Here is an 18,301-nt window from a genome sequence, read left to right as displayed (position 1 = left end):
ATGTACCGTCTTGATGTTTTATTTTGCTTGCTGCCCGCGTAATCCATTTCATCCTGCTACAGTCCCCATGCACGCATCCTCTGAACACGAACGCTTATGAGCACCCGATCTGCAGGGTGAGTGCCCTTGCTGTACTTTTGCCGTTTTTATCCATTCTGATGATGTGAACACGAGGCTTGTTCGTTTTCAAAATCCTTTATTTAAAGAAAAGTTCTTTGCGTGTGGTTTCCCTGAGATGTTTGAAGGACTGGTGCCTCATCTGAGGGTAGATTAATCATTATATGTGTTTTATTATCAGTGTCCCTGCTCACTGTGGTGCAATTTTTTTTTCTGTTTTATTTGTTTGTTTTTGAATTTTATTTATTTAATTTTATACAGCAGGTTCTTATTAGTTATCTATTTTATACACATCAGTGTATACATGTCAATCCCAATCTCCCAATTCGTCCCACCACGATCACCCCCCCCCACCACTTTCCCCGCTTGGTGTCCATACATTTGTTCTCTACGTCTGTGTCTCTATTTCTGCCCTGCAAACCGGTTCCTCTGTACCATTTTTCTGGGTTCCCACTGTGGTGCAAATTTAACAATCATACACACACATATAAACCATGTGCATGTATGTGTGTGCGTATAAAGATCGTGGCATTGTAACTGGAAAGGTTATTCCATACCATTGTTTCATTATTACTGTTATTAAAGGAAAAGAAATGGAGATTTAGTGTGGATGGGAGAAAGAAGAGGGTGTCCTTCAATTTGAAATCCTGTAACAGTGGAGAAAATGTGTAGACAGACCGTATTTGTATTTATTTGGAATATGTATTTTAAGTGCCCATCAACTGCGAGACACTGTGCTGTAATTCTTACTGTGGGGTTCAGAGGTGGATTAGAAATGGTTCCTGCAGTTCCGGAACATGTGGTCTAGACGGGAGGAGAATGCTTTTGCCCACATAGCTCTAGTGGAGCCAAGAATAGTGGGGCTGGAGAGGAAGAACTGAGGTTTGCTTTGCGACCTGCTGTTCAGGCGATGCCAAAGTAAATTGAAGAAGAGGAGGAATCAATGAAGGTTTAATGGAGGAGATTGAATTAGAAATATGGGGGAAATTTAAATAGAGAAATGGAAGAAAAACCCCCCAAGCAGAGTGAAACATGTAAACTGGTGAGAGGTCTTGGTCTGGTGAGAGGTCTGGCTATGCTTTTGCGTCACTGGAGAACTAGTAATACTGCCAGAACATGGATGGACCTAGACATGATCATACTAAGTGAAGTAAGTCAGAGAAAGACAAATATCATATGATATCGCTTATATGTGGAATCTAAAATATGACACAAATGAACTTACTTACAAAACAGAAATAGACTCACAGACGTAGAAAACAAACTTATGGTTACCAAAGGGGAAAGGGGGGGCAGGGATAAACTGGGAATTTCAGATTAACAGATATGCGCTATTATATATAAAATAAATAGACAAGGGGACTTCCCTGGTGATCCAGTGGTTAAGACTTTGCCTTCCAACGCTGTGGGTGCGGGTTCCATCCCTGGTTGGGGAGCTAAGATCCTACGTGCCTCGCGGCCAAAAAAACCAAAACACAAAACAGAAGCAGTATTGTCACAAATTCAATAAAGACTTCAAAAATGGTCCACACCAAAAAAAACCCCAAAAAACAATAGACAGCTAGAACCTACTGTATAGCACAGGGAACTATATTCAGTATCTTGTAATAACCTATAAAGGAAAAGAATCTTAAAAAGAATATATGTATGTAAAGTGAAAAGACTGCTGCCTGAAATCTGTAGAGACAGAAGTCTAGAAAGTAGATTAGAGGCTGCCTAGGGCAGGGGGAGCTGGGGAAAAGGGGGAGTGATTACAAACGGATATGGGGGTTCTTTTCGAGGTGATGAAAATTTCCAAAAATGGTTGGATGTTTGCACAAATCACTAAAAAAAATTGAATTGTGTACTTTAAATGGATCAATTGTATAGTATGTGAATTGTAGCTCACTAAAGTTGTTATAAAAAATAACTGCAGCCTGGTTCCCATGCTGGACCAATGAGCTCAGAAACTCGGACGTGGTGGGTCCTCAGATGACTGTGTCAGGTCCCCCTGGGTAGGGTAGACAGAGGAGCTAGCCACTGGGGGTGCAGGCTGGAAGGCTGGGTGGGCTTATCCTCGAGAGCCTTGCAGGTCCTGCTGAAAGGTTTGTATTTCTACCAGCCAAAAGGAACCATTTGACAGTTTTGAAGTAGGGCCTTGGTGCCTTTAGACTGTTCTTTCAAAAGCTGCTCACAGATGTGTGGAGGATGGTTTCTGGAAGTTGGGAAGCCAGCTGAGGCTATTTTAGCTTGCCAGCAGAGAAGCTCAGCAGCCCTCACCTGAGCGAGGTGGGAGAGAGGCTCTGAGGGATGCGCAGTTTTCCAGGCTGTGTTTCTGGAGGGACTGGGGAACCAGGCCAGACAAGGAGGTGGAGGTACAGGGAGGGGCAGGTTTGCAAGAGAGGACACGCAGAGCTTTGCATATGCTGGACTCTAGGGAACAGCAGTCCATCCACAGCAAATGCTCCACGAAAAGTTGGAAATATGGCTGTGACCCCAGAGAAGAGGCTGGTCACAGAGAGTTGGGAGTCTGCAGACAGGGGCCTTGGACCATCTGCTTCCACAGTGATTCACTCGCCTGGCTGTGGGCAGGAGGACCTAGCCCCTCACCACGGAGGCCTCACCCTTGGCTGCCTGCGTGTCCTCACAGCGTGGCAGCTGGCTCCCCCCAGAGCGAGCGACCCACGATCCAACAAGCAACCGAGCGAGGTAGAAGTAAGTCACATTGTCTTTAGTGACCTGGTCTTGGAAGCGACACTCCATCATTTCTGCAGGTTGCTGTTGTTCACACAGACCAACTGTGATGCGGGGTCGGAGGGGACTGCAGGAGGTGTGAGAACCAGGGGCCGCTGGGAGCCCCCCTGGTCTGGCTACTGCACTCCAATTCCCTGACGGTTGTAAAAGGAACAGCGTGGTCACCGACACTGAAAGCTGTGTGATGAGAAGGTCCCTCAGGTGTCAGGCAGGTACCAGCTCAGTGCAAGGAAGCCTGTGCTTCCAGGGGGCAACTCTATGTGCAGAGGCGGGAAAATAAAATGAACAGGGCCCCGTCTCTCTGGACTGTCACTCCTGGGAGTTTATTGTCCCCCAACTCTGAAGGGCCAGCAGGGCAGAGCAGAGATTCCGGACCCCAACAGTTGTCCCCAGTGACCGGCCACGATGCACAGCTCCAAACGGAAGAAAAATAACTTTGGAGAGACTGGAAAAGGAAGTAAGTTCTTCCATTGTCTGAAGTATTGCCACCAGTACCTGTCCATTTTGCCACATTGCAAAGTGACTGCCACTAAAAACGCTGCCATAGCGGCTGCCAGGAAAGGCTGCGTGAGTGACCCCAGGCCGACGCCAGAGCTAAGCCTGGTGAACTAGGGTGGGAGTGGACAGAATGAATCTTTTCAGCTCTGTGGCGTGTTCAGTTTTATCCCATGAAGCTGGAAAGGAGAAGTCTTTTTAGAATAAGGGTTACAGATTTATTTCCGGGGACATAGAGCTGAGATGAGCCTTCTTAAATGGTGTGGCCTCTGATCCTTTAAAATGTATGTGAAAACTTACCCCTAGTGAAATTCACCCTATTTTTTTTTTTTTTTTTACTTTCTATAGATGTTTATTCTACTTCAAGTAACAAAGTTATGAAATTCCATGTTGAAATTCACCCTCTTTTCATTTTGGGGTTAGGGCCAAAGAGTTTGATTTTATTCAGAAATGAAAAATGTTGCTTTTAAAATTGACAATAGGAATTTATTTGTATTTAAAAAGTAGTGGGGACTTCCCTGGTGGCGCAGTGGTTAAGAATCCGCCTGCCAATGCAGGGGATATGGGTTCGAGCCCTGGTCCGGGACGGTCGCACATGCTACGGAGCAACTAAGCCCGTGCGCCACAACTACCGAGCCCACGTGCCGCAACTACTGAAGCCCTCACACCTAGAGCCCGTGCTCCACAATAAGAGAAGCCACTGCAATGAGAAGGCCGCGCACCGCAACAAAGAGCAGCCCCCACTTGCTGCAACTAGAGAAAGCCCGCACGCAGCAACGAAGACCCAACACAGCAATAAATAAATAAAAATTAAAAAAAATAGTTGTAGATGGAAAAGGGAGAAAGATAAGAGTGGGTCTCAGAGAGAGGGGACTCCGTGCAGGGAGGAGCTGGGGGCGGGGGCGTCCAGGAGTGCATTCGTCTTCGGTAAATTGTTGTTTACATTACCTCTGTCCTGTCTGCCTTCCTAGACCCCCAGGTCCCCTTTGGTCCCTCTCCTCAACGAAAGGAGGTCTCACCTTCACTGCCACATGAACACCTCTCTAGTACTCGCTATTCCATTTTTTCTAAAGAGAGAGGAAGGCTCAGAAACTTTGAGTAGGCTAACATTTTAATACCATTGTTTGGTTTTCATTGTGATGTAGCTACGTTCTGTTGTGGTCAGTGAGACCTGCTTTCTGCTTCTGATCATGGCAAGGAATTCTCTTTGGAAGATAAATGTGTATACATCTCAAAAGTGGTTTACGTGACAGGTGTCACATAAATAATCTTACAGCTGGCAGAAATCATGGAGGCGGCAGTGGAATGACTGAAATTTAGGAAGCACCACCTTAGAGCCTGTCAGTTTGGCTTCATTCGTTGAGTCACAAACGGGTTGTCCCAGTTGTGTTGTGTTGTCTGCCACAACAAAATATCACAGAATGGGAGGCTTAAACACCAAACATTGATTCCTCACAGCTCTGGAGGCTGGGAATTCTAAGGTCAGGGTGCTGGCATGGTCTGGTTCTTGGTGATGGCCCTCTTCTGGTTTGCCTTCTCACTGTGTCCTCACATGGTGCAGAATGAGCAGTGGTCTCTTCCTCTTTAAAAGACACTCATCCCATCCTGGGGGGCCCCACCCTCAGGGCCTCATCTAAACCAAATCACGTCCCAAAGGCCATACCAACTAATACCATCACACTGGGGGCTGGGGCTTCAACATATGAATTTGGGGGGAATGCAGACATTCAGTTTATAGGACGGGGGTCGCGGTATCTTTGTGTCATGGGAAATGGCACTCTGTAAGGAGCACTGGGGTTGGTGTCATCACATCTTAAGTGTGTGGCTACTGACAGATCATTCAGCCTCACTTTCCATGTCTCTAAAATGGTATCACAACACCTGTTCAGGACTGTTTTGAGGCACAAATGAAATAACACTTGTGCAGCTTGCATCACTTAAGGCTGGTAAAATGCCCCTCTATTAAACTTGTTTTTTTTCATATATGCAAGATGACTGTTAGAATAAGCTATTTTATATTTTTAGAGAAGTTTGGAAAATATTTAAAAATACATTTTAGACCTAAAATCTAAATCTAAGATACATTATGGAGGGATATCAAATTGCCATATTATAGTTTCGTCTTCTTGATTTTCAGATGATACTACTGATACCCGGATCTGACTCCTTTTCATGTAACTTAAGAGTTATGGACTCCCTTCCTCCCCCTCCCCCTGCCTTTTTCTGTGGTTCGCTTTTCATTCTGGCCAATCATGTTCCCTTCCCCCCCAGTCTTTAACTTTATTAAACTAGGAATTTACTCACGCTTGCTCACTTGTTTTATTTTTATGTTGGAGAAGCAGTGAGTCCGGGATTGGGGCGTTCCTAAAATGTGTTTGTGTGCAACCTGGGCTGCTGTGGCCTGGGAGTGGGCAGGCCACCCTTCCTCTGCTCTGCGGAGGGTGACGGTTGGACACTGGTCTGCACCAGTAAAGGGTGTCACTCCTTTCTTCCAGCTCGGCTGCCTTTGAGTTCCCACCCTGTGCTGAGAGAGGGGAGGAATGAAGGCAGAGAGACGGACCCAGGCGCAGGCTCAGGGCAGTTTCTCTGCTAGTATCTGGCTGTCCCTCGGGAGATGCAGCAACAACCTCTTCAGTGCTCACGAGTTGGGGGAGCCCCAGACCACCACATACCTGGGACTACCAGGTATTTCTGGAACCCAGTGGGCGAAGGTGACAGGGTGGTGTGTCCCAGGAGACCTCAGTCTGTAACAGCAATTTTGCTGATGGACAGACAGGCAGGATGTTAAAACTGAGCCCACAGTATTCATGATTGTTTCTCATGAGTTGGGGATTTCTTTTTTTTTTTTGGTAAGGAGAGCAGTTTAAAAGAAAACACTGAGGTTTTTGCCACCTTCCTCTGTTATTTTACTCAGCCCATTGGTAAGTGCTGTGTTTTTCTACTGAATGTAGTTAAACCACTATGGGAGGCTTTCCTACTCTTGGATTATGATTACTCTGCTTGGCTAGGGAAAGAGCACCCTAACGATAGAGGAATGCTTTAATACAGACGTTCAGTTTGATACTGTGGGAATGTCGAGAGCCAACTGAAATGCAGAAAAGCTCTCCGAGTGAGTAATCGGCAAAGAGGGAAAAATGGAGCTCGATGTGGCTTTTAGGATGTCCACGGCTTCTCAAAGCTCTATTCAAATCCAAGCGAGCGGATGACACAGAGATGTTGTTAATTACATCTGTGAAGGAAGTGAAACAGTGCAACCAGCTCAGAGCAAAGACCAAAGCAACCTTAGAGAGCAAATCAGTCTTTCATATTTGTACAAATATGTGTACTTCAATGATAATTACCATAGTCATTGTTTACTATTGCTACACTATATTAATTATCTATTCAATGATAATTAAATACAGAATTCTAAACATCATCCCTAAACAAATTACCTTTTATCAATTGAAACAAACCAATTAAAAATTTCAAAATGCAACCATGTAATCAACAGCTTAATACATGTTAATTATGACCAAAATTTCAATTAATGCGTTAATATATGACCTCAAATCTCTGGAAACAAACAACAAAAAAAGCAGCCTCACATAGCAATTATGGCCCAGTTTGACTGACAGATTATCTGTGAGTTTGTTTTTGTGTCTGGCTTGGTAATTTGACTTATATCAAAAAAACTCGCCTGTTCTCTGCTCTATTCTGAAGCCACTGCATAAAAAGCTCGCAGGGTTGGAAAACACAACTCTCTTCTCTTCAGCCCCTGCATCCTGTCTTCCCGGCACTTGCACTGTCAGTTTTGTCTTTAGAGCATAGCTTCAGCTGCTCCAGGAACCCACGGAGGGGGTAGCTCAGGCTGTGATCTCTTCATTTTGCAGATGAGTAAGGTGTGGAGTGGACAGGTTCATGGCACTACCTGAACATGCTGGTGTAGGTGATGTCAGCGAGCCTTCACTAGCGTGTTCACGTGTGAGATTGCAGGGCAGAGAGGGGGAAAAGACATGGTTGGGAATGCATCGCATGCTGTTTGTTCCTGTTGGGAGCCGCCATGAGGAAGGTTAGAAGAGGTAGGAATCACGCATGGCAGCTTGTGAGGGTGTCAGGAAGGGCCTCGTGAAAGAGGCTGATGGGTGGAAAGGGTTTGGACAGGAACAGATGAGGAGTGGAGAACGTCCTAGCAGAAGGAAGGATTGGATCAGGATACAAGTTTGACTGGAGCTTACAGTCGTTGGAAGAAAAGCAGTGATGAGATAAGTTTGCCTGGGAAGATGAACATATCAATCTTATTTCTTTTTCTGCATGTGCCACTTGATGAGAAAGCCTGAAATCAAGGATGAGGTCACTTAAAGGGTTACCTGGCCTTGGGACTTCCCTGGGGGCGCAGTGGTTGAGAATCCGCCTGCCAATGCAGGGCACACAGGTTTGAGCCCTGGTCTGGGAAGATCCCACATGCCGAGGAGCAGCTAAGCCTGTGCGCCACAACTACTGAGCCTGTGCTCTAGAGCCCGCGAGCCACAACTACTGAGCCCGTGTGCCACAACTATTGAAGCCCACATGCCTAGAGCCCGTGCTCCGCAACAAGAGAAGCAACTGCAATGAGAAGCCCGTGCACCGCAACAAAGAGTAACCCCCGCTCGCCGCAACTAGAGAAAGCTTGTGCGCAGCCATGAAGACCCAACATCGAAGACCCCATGCAGCCAAAAATAAATAAATAAATAAATTTATTAAAAAAAAAGTTTACCTGGCCTTTTTATCTGACTTAAAATGTGTTAACACAACTACACAGCATCAGTGTCCCATCATTTGCCCCCTATTTCCTTGGTTTCTTATGACCAATTTATTGTGAGACTATGTTTTATTCAAAAGAAATCTGGGGGTGCTCCTAAAATAGTTCTTTTAGTATGTACATACTTCCACTCTGAAACATGGCTCACTTAACCACACTGGCAATCTTATTATGTGAAGTTAAATTGTGAGCATATTTTTTTGTGTATTGAAGTGGAAAATCCCCCTGGAAATTCAGCAAATTGGACTTTAGCTTAAATAGGATAGATGAAGAATAGAACTCACTATGTGTAAATAAATGTATATATGTGTGTGTATAAAATGTTATATACATACACACACACAAACACAAACATATGCATACATAGGTGTATGTAAATAAAAGAAATAAAATTGGATTGAGTCACAAAAGTATAAATATGTCAAATATAAAATCTATTAGAGAAGGAGTTTGTTTTTATGACTCAGAAGGGAGGTGTAATAAAGAAGTATTTTTAAGACCAAGAACTAGTGTGTGTCAATTTCTTTTTGCTCAGTTACTCATCTTCTTGACAGGAAGATGAGTCACTGGATTTGAATCATAAGGCTGTGAAGAATGCTGGGGCGAGCTTATTTCAGGCTGGATGTTTGAGTGGATTTGGGAATCATCAAAACAAATATTTCTCTTCAGTTTTTCAGATTCTGTGCATCTCCTGCTGAGTACAGAAGTATCTTTAAAAAAATTAATAAAGAGATCATGCCATCTGTACATTCTAAAGGAGGTTGTTAATGATGAGTGGAGGAATGTGAACACCCACTTTCGTAGCAGCATGTATTCATTGTGGCCAAAAGGTGGCAATGCCCAGGTGTCCATTGAACAGATCTGTACATACGGTAGTATATTATTCAGTCTGAAAAAGGAGGGACATATTGATGTATGCTACAACATGGATGAACCGTGAGGACATTATGCTCAGTGAAATAAGCCAGTCACAAAAGGATAGATATTAGATGATTCTACTGTTTTTTCTTTTTTTTTTTTTTGCGGTACGCGGGCCTCTCACTGTTGTGGCCTCTCCCGTTGTGGAGCACAGGCTGCGGACGCGCAGGCTCAGCGGCCATGGCTCACGGGCCCAGCCGCTCCGCGGCATGTGGGATCTTCCCGGACCGGGGCACGAACCCATGTCCCCTGCATTGGCAGGCAGATTCTCAACCACTGCGCCACCAGGGAAGCCCTCTTTTTCCCTTTTTAAGGCATAAGACCAACAGTTGGGTAGACATCTAGTAATGATTTTTTTGGCTGAAAGTTACGGTTTTGATGTTGGTCACTTCCCAAAGCGACAGCAGCTGGTAGCACCAGTGAGGATATTGCCCACTGTCAGAGAAGCACACGAAATGCCTTGCCTGCTCTTCCATACTGTAGAGTGTGCTATTGTTGCTAAACATCCTTCTGGAGGAAGCAAGCGAAACAGACTTAGAAAAAATTCGAGAAAGGGCATGAAATTGGTTTTTGAATCTTGTATTCTCAATTGCAATCTAAAATTCATTTTTTTTTAGGATCAAGGTTTTAGGATGTTTCTTGTTGATGTCACTACTTAAAAATTAGGTTTAACACCATACAGAAGGAACACAGCAATGGTGTTTTGACCATTTTCATGCGGGTAGTCAATGCCTTGTAGTCAGAGTTTAAATCAAAACTACTGTGGTTTTGGCCTAAGAACTCTGTACTTTCAGAGATAGTCATGGAAGAGACGAAATAATAGTCTGGGATCCTCAACTCATATTATAGGTTTTATTTGTTGGAAGTAGAATGCAAGGAAGGTTAGGACCTGATCTTGAGGAATGAGAAATGGTCAGAGCCCACTCATTAATTAAATCTGTATGGGTGGGGACACATGCTTTCCAGCCTTGCAGAGGAGTAGCTGTGTTACCAAGGTCACAGTAGATGTGACCCAATTAAAAGCACTAGTTACCAAGATGTTACCAAAATGCGCTTCAATAAGATGTAAACCTCAAGGCTGTGTTTGTGTTTTATAGGAACAATAAATTCCCATTTTAAATAGAACAGTTTCACTTATTTCTTGTGAAAGAATGTTAAAGCATGGGTCAGACTTATTAACTGTTTGAAGGTCATCTTAAGAAAATTACTGTGTATTGAAAAGGGTTTTAATATTTTTCTTGGAAATAGTGATCTATTGTTGCGATGGAAATTGGAACCATGGTCTTTAAAAGCTCTGTAATGTTGACTCGCAAAAGCTTAGCATTACCTATTTAAATATTGCAGGTACTGTAAAACAATGTGAAAGCTAATTTTCATAGAGTTTGATTCTTATATGTATATATGTATTGGTACTATCTTAAATTCATATTTTGAGAGAAGTTAATTTTATGATTAATAGAATCATTGAAAAGATCTTTTTATCCCAAGCTTGCCAAAGAGCCCTATATTTAAAGAATTATACCTACACTGGATGCAGTTTAATGACAAAAGGACTTCTGTAGGGATATTGGTGGTGAAATTCTGAAACTATCATGTGTTTGTTTAGGAGAGAGCAAATGAATAAATGTACTGATGTGCTGGAAACCAGAATTTCTGCTGCAGATGAGGGAGGGACACAAATATGGAGAAGGGGGAATGTAAGGAAGGGTCTCATGGTATTGGATTTGAGTTGAAAGTATCAGTATGAACTCATGTTAGACAGACAGACAGACAGACAGACACACACACACACACACACACACACACACACAGAGCTGTAGCTACTGAAAGAGCCTAGAAACCATGTCATGCCAGTAGTAATGAGCATCTCTAATGCCTGGGTCTTGGTTTCTAAATCCATATTCCACTGAAAGAAACCACGGGAGAGAATGCAAGCCTGAGACATTTGGTTGTTCCAGAAGCAAGAAAGTGCTGAAAGACTAGTGAGGTCTTGTCAAGGGACCAGCTGAAAGGGACCCTCAGGAGCCAAACTTGGGACCATTTCAGTATCCAAAAATGTTTTGATGGTCCTGGATTCTAACACATTACATTTGTAAAAAACAAACCCATGAGTTAGCAGTGATGAGAGAGGAGCGGGAAGGTGGGAGTAAGGAGAAGCTCTACTTAGAGAGGAAGCTTAGCTAACAAATATAGAACATCACGCATAGCGAGAGCCCTGATGTGATAGAGTGGGGGGTACACGACTGCCGCAGGACTAGCCTGGACCCCTTTAACGATTTAATGTCCTGAAGGACAGAGGGAAGTGCAGGAGCTGTTTTAGATCAGGGAGACTGAAGAGAGATAACAGCCAACAGCAGTGAATGAAACTTGGTTGGATTCTGGATCAAACAAACAAAATAGCTATAAAGGACATCTTTGAGACAATTGGGGAAATTTGAGTATGAACTTTATATTGGATGATGATAGTGAGTGAATGTTCACTGTTTAAAAGTTGTGGTTAGATGGGAGAAGGTCCTTGTTCTTGAAGGATGACTGTTGAAGAAAATAGGGTGAAATTTCATAATGTCTTAAGCCCAATTTTGGATAGTTTAGCCAAAGGAAAACGTGTATATATTCATATGAGAGAGAGACAGAGACAGAGACAGAGAGAGACAGAGGCGGGCAGGGGGAGAGAGGAGGTTTGCCAGGATGTGAATAGCTGATGAATCTGGGTGAGGAGTGTGTGTTTAATGTACTATTGTTTCAGCATTTCTAGTTCTGTTACTAATGGTGTGACCCGGGGGCCTTAGTCTTCTTGAATATAATCATTGGTTGGTCTAGTTGATATCTCAGTTGGTTCAAGGAATTAAGATGGCATCATGACACTTTCAAAGAAGTTTTAAAAAGATCACTGTGGCAGAAATAAGGATTGGGGGCAGGGATGATAAGGAGGGCTTGGGAGGAGAGTCATGGGAGACGGCTGCAGAGAGAGGCGGGGCTAGGTTATTAGGGGTCTGTCAGCCATCTCAGAAGTTCCAACTTAATTATAAGGGCAAGTAAAAGTTCTTGTAAGGTGTGTTGTCTTTTTTCACTTCAAAAATTTGAGAGCAATTCTCTAATATCACCAAATATTAGAGTCAGTGTCAAATTTCCCTCACACTTTCTTCAAATCAGGATCTAAAGAAGGTTCATACATTACAGTTGGTGAGCAAGTCTCTGTCTCTCCCGTTCCCTCCCTCCCTCTTTTTAATAACAGCTTTTTTGAGATATAGTTCATATACCATACAGTTCACCTATTTAAAGTGTACAATAGTGGTTTTTAGTATAGTCACACAGTTGTGCAACCATCACTATGGTCAGTTTTAGAACATTTTTCATCACCCCCAAAAGAAACCCTGTACCTGTCAACAGTCATTCCTTATTCCCTCTCAGATCTCCCCCAGCCCTAGGCAAATGCCAGTCTACTTTCTGTCACTATGGATTTGTTTTCTGTGGACATTTCATATAAATGAAATCATATAATACGTGGTCTTTCGGCTTCTCTCACTTAGCATAAATTTTCACAGCTTGTCCATGCAGTAGCATATATCAGTGCTTCACTCCTTCTTATTGCTGAGTGATATTCCTTTGTACGGATATACTGCATTTTATTTATCCACTCATCAGTTGATGGACATTTGAGTTGTTTCTACTTTTTGTGTATTATGAATAATACTGCTGCAATCAGTCATGTACAGGTTTTTGTGTCTTGAAGTTGTTTTAATTTCTCTTGGGTAAATACCTCAGAACGGAATTGCTGGGTTATGTGGTAACTATGTTTATTAAACTTTTTGAGGCATTGCCGGACTATTTTTTTTTTTTAAGTCTGCTTACCCCTGCACCATTTTACAGTCCCACCAGCAGTGTGTTCCATCAGCAGAGGGGTCCAATTTCTCCACACCCTCCCCCAACATTTATTATTATCTTTTTTTTAAAGCCATCTGGTGGGTGTGAAGTGGTACCTCTCTGCAGTTTTGATTTGCATTTCCCTGATGGTCTCTCGGAGGGTTTTAAGTGGTGGACTGGCATTATCTGATATGGAAATTAGAATGTTCACTCTCACTGCATTGTAGAAGATGGGTTAGAGGGGTAGAGGAGATAAGCAGGTGAAGCAAGCCAGGAGACAGACCACGATAGTGAAAGTGAGGATGGTGGGAAGTACATGGATTACAGGGCTAAGAAGTACAGGAATTTGGGATTGGTTGGATGTGGGGCTGGGGAATGCTTGCAATTGGATTCTCCTGCCTGGGCAACTGGGTGGAGTGTGATGGCATCTATTGATGGTAGGGACAGAGCATGGTGGAGAGGGGAAAGCGGTGGATGGCTTGAGTTTGAGGGACAGTGGTTACTGTTGGCAGAGCAGACCAGGAGCGGTCTCTGGGCTGGACATATGCACTTGGGAATTGTTGTTTATCAGAAGTAACTCAGGACTTGGGAGTGGATGAGATTGTGAGAATAAGAGGCCAGGGTTTGGACCGAGTGTGTTGTTCTAGAAACACAGAAGGGAAGGGAAGGAACATTTCAAGATGGAGTGAGTGGTCAGTACCCTTCAATGGTCGAATGAAAGCAATGACGATTAGGGCCTTCCCCGGCGGTCCAGTGGTTAAGACTCCGCCTTCCAATGCAGGGGGCGTGGGTTCTATCCCTGGTCATGGAACTAAGATCCCACAAGCTGCAGGGTGCAGCCAAAAAAAGAAATGACAATTAAGAATCCACTGGATTTAGCACCAAGAAAGTTGGTGGGTGTTATTTGAGCGATTAAGGAGAGGGAAGGCGAGGAGTGGCCTGGGGTGTTAGTGTAAGCACAGCAGGGAGTGTAGTGAGACAAGCCCTTTGGAGAACTTGGCTTTGAATGAAGGAAAAACAGAAGCTGCAGCTGGAAAGAGGTGGGTTAGTTTCTTTCTAAGTTGGGGTTTGTTGGAGAATCAGTTGATAAGCTGATGGGAAGAATCTAGCAGTGAGGGAGCTGCTGAAGATACAGGAGAAGGCACCATCCATTGAGATGGGCCCAAGGGAAGGGAAGGGGGTGGGTGGCATCCAGCACCCCGGTGTTCTGAGGCAGCAGGAAGGTACCTTTCATTGTCACAGTTTAACCAGCAACCACAAATGTTTTGCTTTGGCATACATGTAGGCTATACTGGTCGTATAAACTACTAAGTGTTTCAAATGGTGGGCTTCTGAGTATGCTGAAAGCTACTGTCTTGACAACTCAGATTAGCTGATTTCCTGTGGTGAAGCAGGTGAATCTCCTATACAAACTAGCTCCATAATCTCAGTGCAACACTATTTAACTAAATCCTTTTTATAAAAATGGAAGCTGAAGAGATGCTCTTCATTAGAAATTGAAATGAAATCTAAAGTATGCACTCAAATAGGAGGAGTCTTTCTTTTTTCTACTCCAAAATATTTGTTCTGCCTGGAGCATTTCAAATGAATTTGACAAAATTTGTGATGTATCTACTATATGGTTAAGGAAGTGCAAGGGAAACTGGAGGTGTGAGACCCTTTCCTTACCCTCAAGGACGGGAGATGTGGAAAGGAGAGCAAGGCATTGTCTGTGCCAGGCCCCAGTCCTTGATGCTGGAGCACAGCAATGACAAGGACAGGATGCCTACCTTCAGAGGTCCACAGCATTCTAATGGGAGGGAGGGAGGGAGGGAGGGAAAGAGAGAAGAGGAGGGGGGGGAGGGAGAGATACAATTATGGCTTGGCAACACAGCATCTATCAAAATTCATTATTCATTTAATTAATATTAATTGAGTGTCCACTCTGTTCCAGGTGCTGTTGTATAAGTACTGGGAATCCAGCAGGGAATAAAAGATTAAAAATTCTGCCACCATGGATTTTATATTCATCTGGGATGGGGGCACCAGACTACAAACATTAGGCAAATTACCTATTATGTTAGAAGGTTATAAAACAAGGAAAACCTAAAATCATAAGAGTGGGATTGTGCTGCAGTATAGTTGGGGGGTGGTACAGTTTTAAATAGGATGGCCAGATGAGAAGATGAGGCATTTGAGCAAAGACTTGAAGGTAGTAGGAGAGAGTGTCATGCAGGTATGTAGGGGAAGGGCATTCTAGTCATAGAGAATGTCAGCGCAGAGGTCCTGAGGCAGGATTATGCCCAGTATGTTCAGGGAACAGTCAGAAGGCCAGTGTGGCTGGAGAGAGTGAGGGAAAGGTAGAGTAGTGGGAGATGAGTTCAAAGAGGAGATGCCAGGAGTTGGGTCGGGGAGGGATGGGGCCTGGTTATGTTGGCTGCTGAATGTCATTGTAAGGATTTTGGTGTCCACTCTGAGATAGGAACTTACTGGAGGGTTTGACCCACGGAGTGACAGGATATGACTCAATGGCTTAAAAGTATCCCCCTGGCTATTGTATTGAGAATTTACTGAACTAGAGATGGCAGAGGTGGTGTCAGGGTGACCAGCTGGGAGACTAGAGCAGTCATTCCGGTGAGAGGTGATGGTGGCTTGGGCTGCTGTGGTGAGTACTGGTTGGATTCTGGATTTATTGTGAAGGTACAGCCAATGGGATTTTTTGACAGATTGGTTGTGGGGTTGAGACCCAAGGGAGGAGTCAAGAATGACCCTTGGTTGGTCGCCTGATCCAGGGGAAGGAGAGTGGTGGTGTTAACGCGTGAGGATGGCTACCGACCTGGAGGCTTGGGTGGAGGCTCGGGTCTGTAAGATTCCGATGACTGTTAGAGACCTAAGTGAGGATTCTGAGCCAGGGGTGTGGACTGAGTAGCCAGCCCATGGGGACGAGGAGTTCAAGGCAAGGTTTGAGCCATAGGTACAGACGTGGGGCACACTCCCACCCCTGCAGGCAGGAGGATGCGTCAGTCGCACATGGAACACACTCCCTACAGGAAAGGAGGATTAGAAGGATGACAGAGTCAGCTCTTTAGTCCTTTTCCTCCTACTACGTCACCAGGTCAGAGGCAGTTTCAGGCTGGCACAGGGTCGGATGACCTCTCCATCCTTTCCAGGTCTCAGATGGAAGAATCAGGGAAGGGGCGCCAAACCTTCTGTCCTGGGGTATGTGTGGAGGGACCTTAACTCATTTCTAGAGCCTAGTGATGCTTTTCCCCTTCTAAAAACTGCATAGAAGTGCTATTCTCACTCAATACCGAATACAGTGACAGAACTGCCTTTCCTTCAATTTGTTGAAATTTGTTCCAGGATAACATCTCTGTCAAAGCTTTCTAGTAAGTAGATTTGTGTGTGTGTATGCTGGTGGGGAGACGGGAGAGAAGTTGCCTCGTGTAAGGCAGAGTTTAATTGGCATTATCTCTTAAAATCTTATTTCCAGAAAAAACCTTGTAAACACGCTGTTTGGATTTAAATGACGGGCGGACCATATTTCAAGAAGAGGCACACTGAGAGAAAACTGCCTCCAAATACTTAACTATTTTTTTTTTTTAGGAGATACAGTCCTAACTTGGAGGATATTAATTCTTAATGGACATTTCGTTGTTAAATTTGGTAGAAAACGCATATAAAGTTTCCCTTGGTTTTCCCCAGGAAGACACCTTTATGACTTGAAATCTTTTAAAACCCTTAGAAACACTAGTCACTATAATGCTGAGCAGGGTGTTGAAATCAACTGCTTTTCTTTTCATTCTTTGCACTTTGTCAGTTGAAAATGTGCGAAGAAGTCCATTTGAAATTCTCTTTGGGCCACTTAATTCAGCTTCATTACAGTGGAAGTGGGATAAAAATAATATCAAACAAAGCCAATAGGTGACTAGAAATACAGCTGGAGTGAATCAGTGGCTTTATTTTTCCATGTCATGAATTCTGCCAGAGAAGGTCCTTTTTAGCTAAAACTCTAGACCATCTTTTACCTGTGCAGGGTTAGTTAGAGTGGAGAGGCAAATAGATTTTAGTTGTTAAAAGTGTGAATCCAAGAAGTCACTTGAATTTCAAATAAATTTATAAATTCACTTACGTTCTAGAATAAATGGAAGTAATTATGACTGCATTAGTGCAGCATTAATTAACATCGCTAATTCTTTGTATGCAATTATGTCAAATAATAACACTCATAAAATGTAAATATCAAATGAATAAGAGAGGCGCCTCCCTTCTCTTTTTAACGCCACCATATTACAGCGTCAGATTATGAACGCGAAATATCATCAAGCTTCCAGACACCTACTTTCTAAACACAGGCTGTGTGAATTCTAATGAAAACATGAATTCTGTGGTATAAATTTTCTCTGCCGCCTGGTTCAATGAGGGGCTGCCCAGCAAGCCAATAATTCCATTCCTCAGAGCATTGCTGAGAATATTTATATAATTAAATATCATCTGTTTCCCCATTTAATTCCTGGTGGCTCCCCCCCACCCCGGCTGTTTTTTCGCTGTTTCCTTGGGCAGGAATGGCCGCAGCTCTGATGGATTATCTTCATTAGCTACTTGGGGTGATGAGTCCCCGAGTAATGCTGGACTTGATTTACCGTGTGTGAAAGCCGAACCTCTTGTGGAAGCTCTAAGTAGGGCAGGTTTTACGCAGCCTTAAACTGGTGTATTTGAAGAAGAGAAAAAAAATAAAGTTCTTTTAGGAAACAATTTTGGGATGTACTTTGGTCTCCTGGGAGAGCCTCCTTTTATGTGATATCAATAGACTGCTGATGTTGAAAATGCTTTTTGATAAAGAAAAGGTGAGGGGCTTCCCTGGTGGCGCAGTGGTTGAGGGTCCACGTGCCGATGCAGGGGACACGGGTTCGTGCCCCGGTCCCGGAAGATCCCACATGCCGCGGAGCGGCTGGGCCCGTGAGCCGTGGCCACTGAGCCTGTGCGTCTGGAGCCTGTGCTCCGCAACGGGAAAGGCCACAACAGTGAGAGGCCTGCGTACCACAAAGAAAAGAAAAAAAAAAAAAAAGAAAGGTGAATGAAGAGCATGATGTTCTACCGAGAAGAACACAGCTGGCCTGGGCTCTGAATCTGGGGGCACTGTGGACACCAGACACAGATTCTTGGGTCTTGGGAAGCAGGGGAACTGGACTGGTGGCTGTCTAAGGCCCCGTCCAGCAAGAACCTGGCTCCTGGGCAGGTCACCCAATCTCTCTAAGCCTCAGGCTCTGCATCTTGAAAATGGGGACACACCACTCATTACAAGTTACTTGTTAGAGGATCGTTGTGAGGATTAAATAGGAGAACATGCTGAGAGCAACTGCACAGCGCCCGGCCTCCAGACAGAGGAGTGGTCTGCTGTGGAACAGGGCCTCC

The 18,301-nt window shown here is 44.1% G+C and overlaps 1 protein-coding gene across 3 annotated transcripts in view; it reads left to right on the top strand.

Annotated features, from left to right (window-relative positions):
• MSRA (methionine sulfoxide reductase A) overlaps window positions 1-18,301 on the top strand; it is a 370,269-nt gene that overhangs the window by 84,204 nt on the left and 267,764 nt on the right. The gene's annotated exons all lie outside the window — the stretch shown is intronic.

This window comes from Tursiops truncatus, chromosome 6 (assembly GCF_011762595.2).
Source record: "Tursiops truncatus isolate mTurTru1 chromosome 6, mTurTru1.mat.Y, whole genome shotgun sequence".
Taxonomy (NCBI): Eukaryota; Metazoa; Chordata; class Mammalia; order Artiodactyla; family Delphinidae; genus Tursiops; species Tursiops truncatus.
This window is presented reverse-complemented; position numbering and strand designations above follow the sequence as displayed.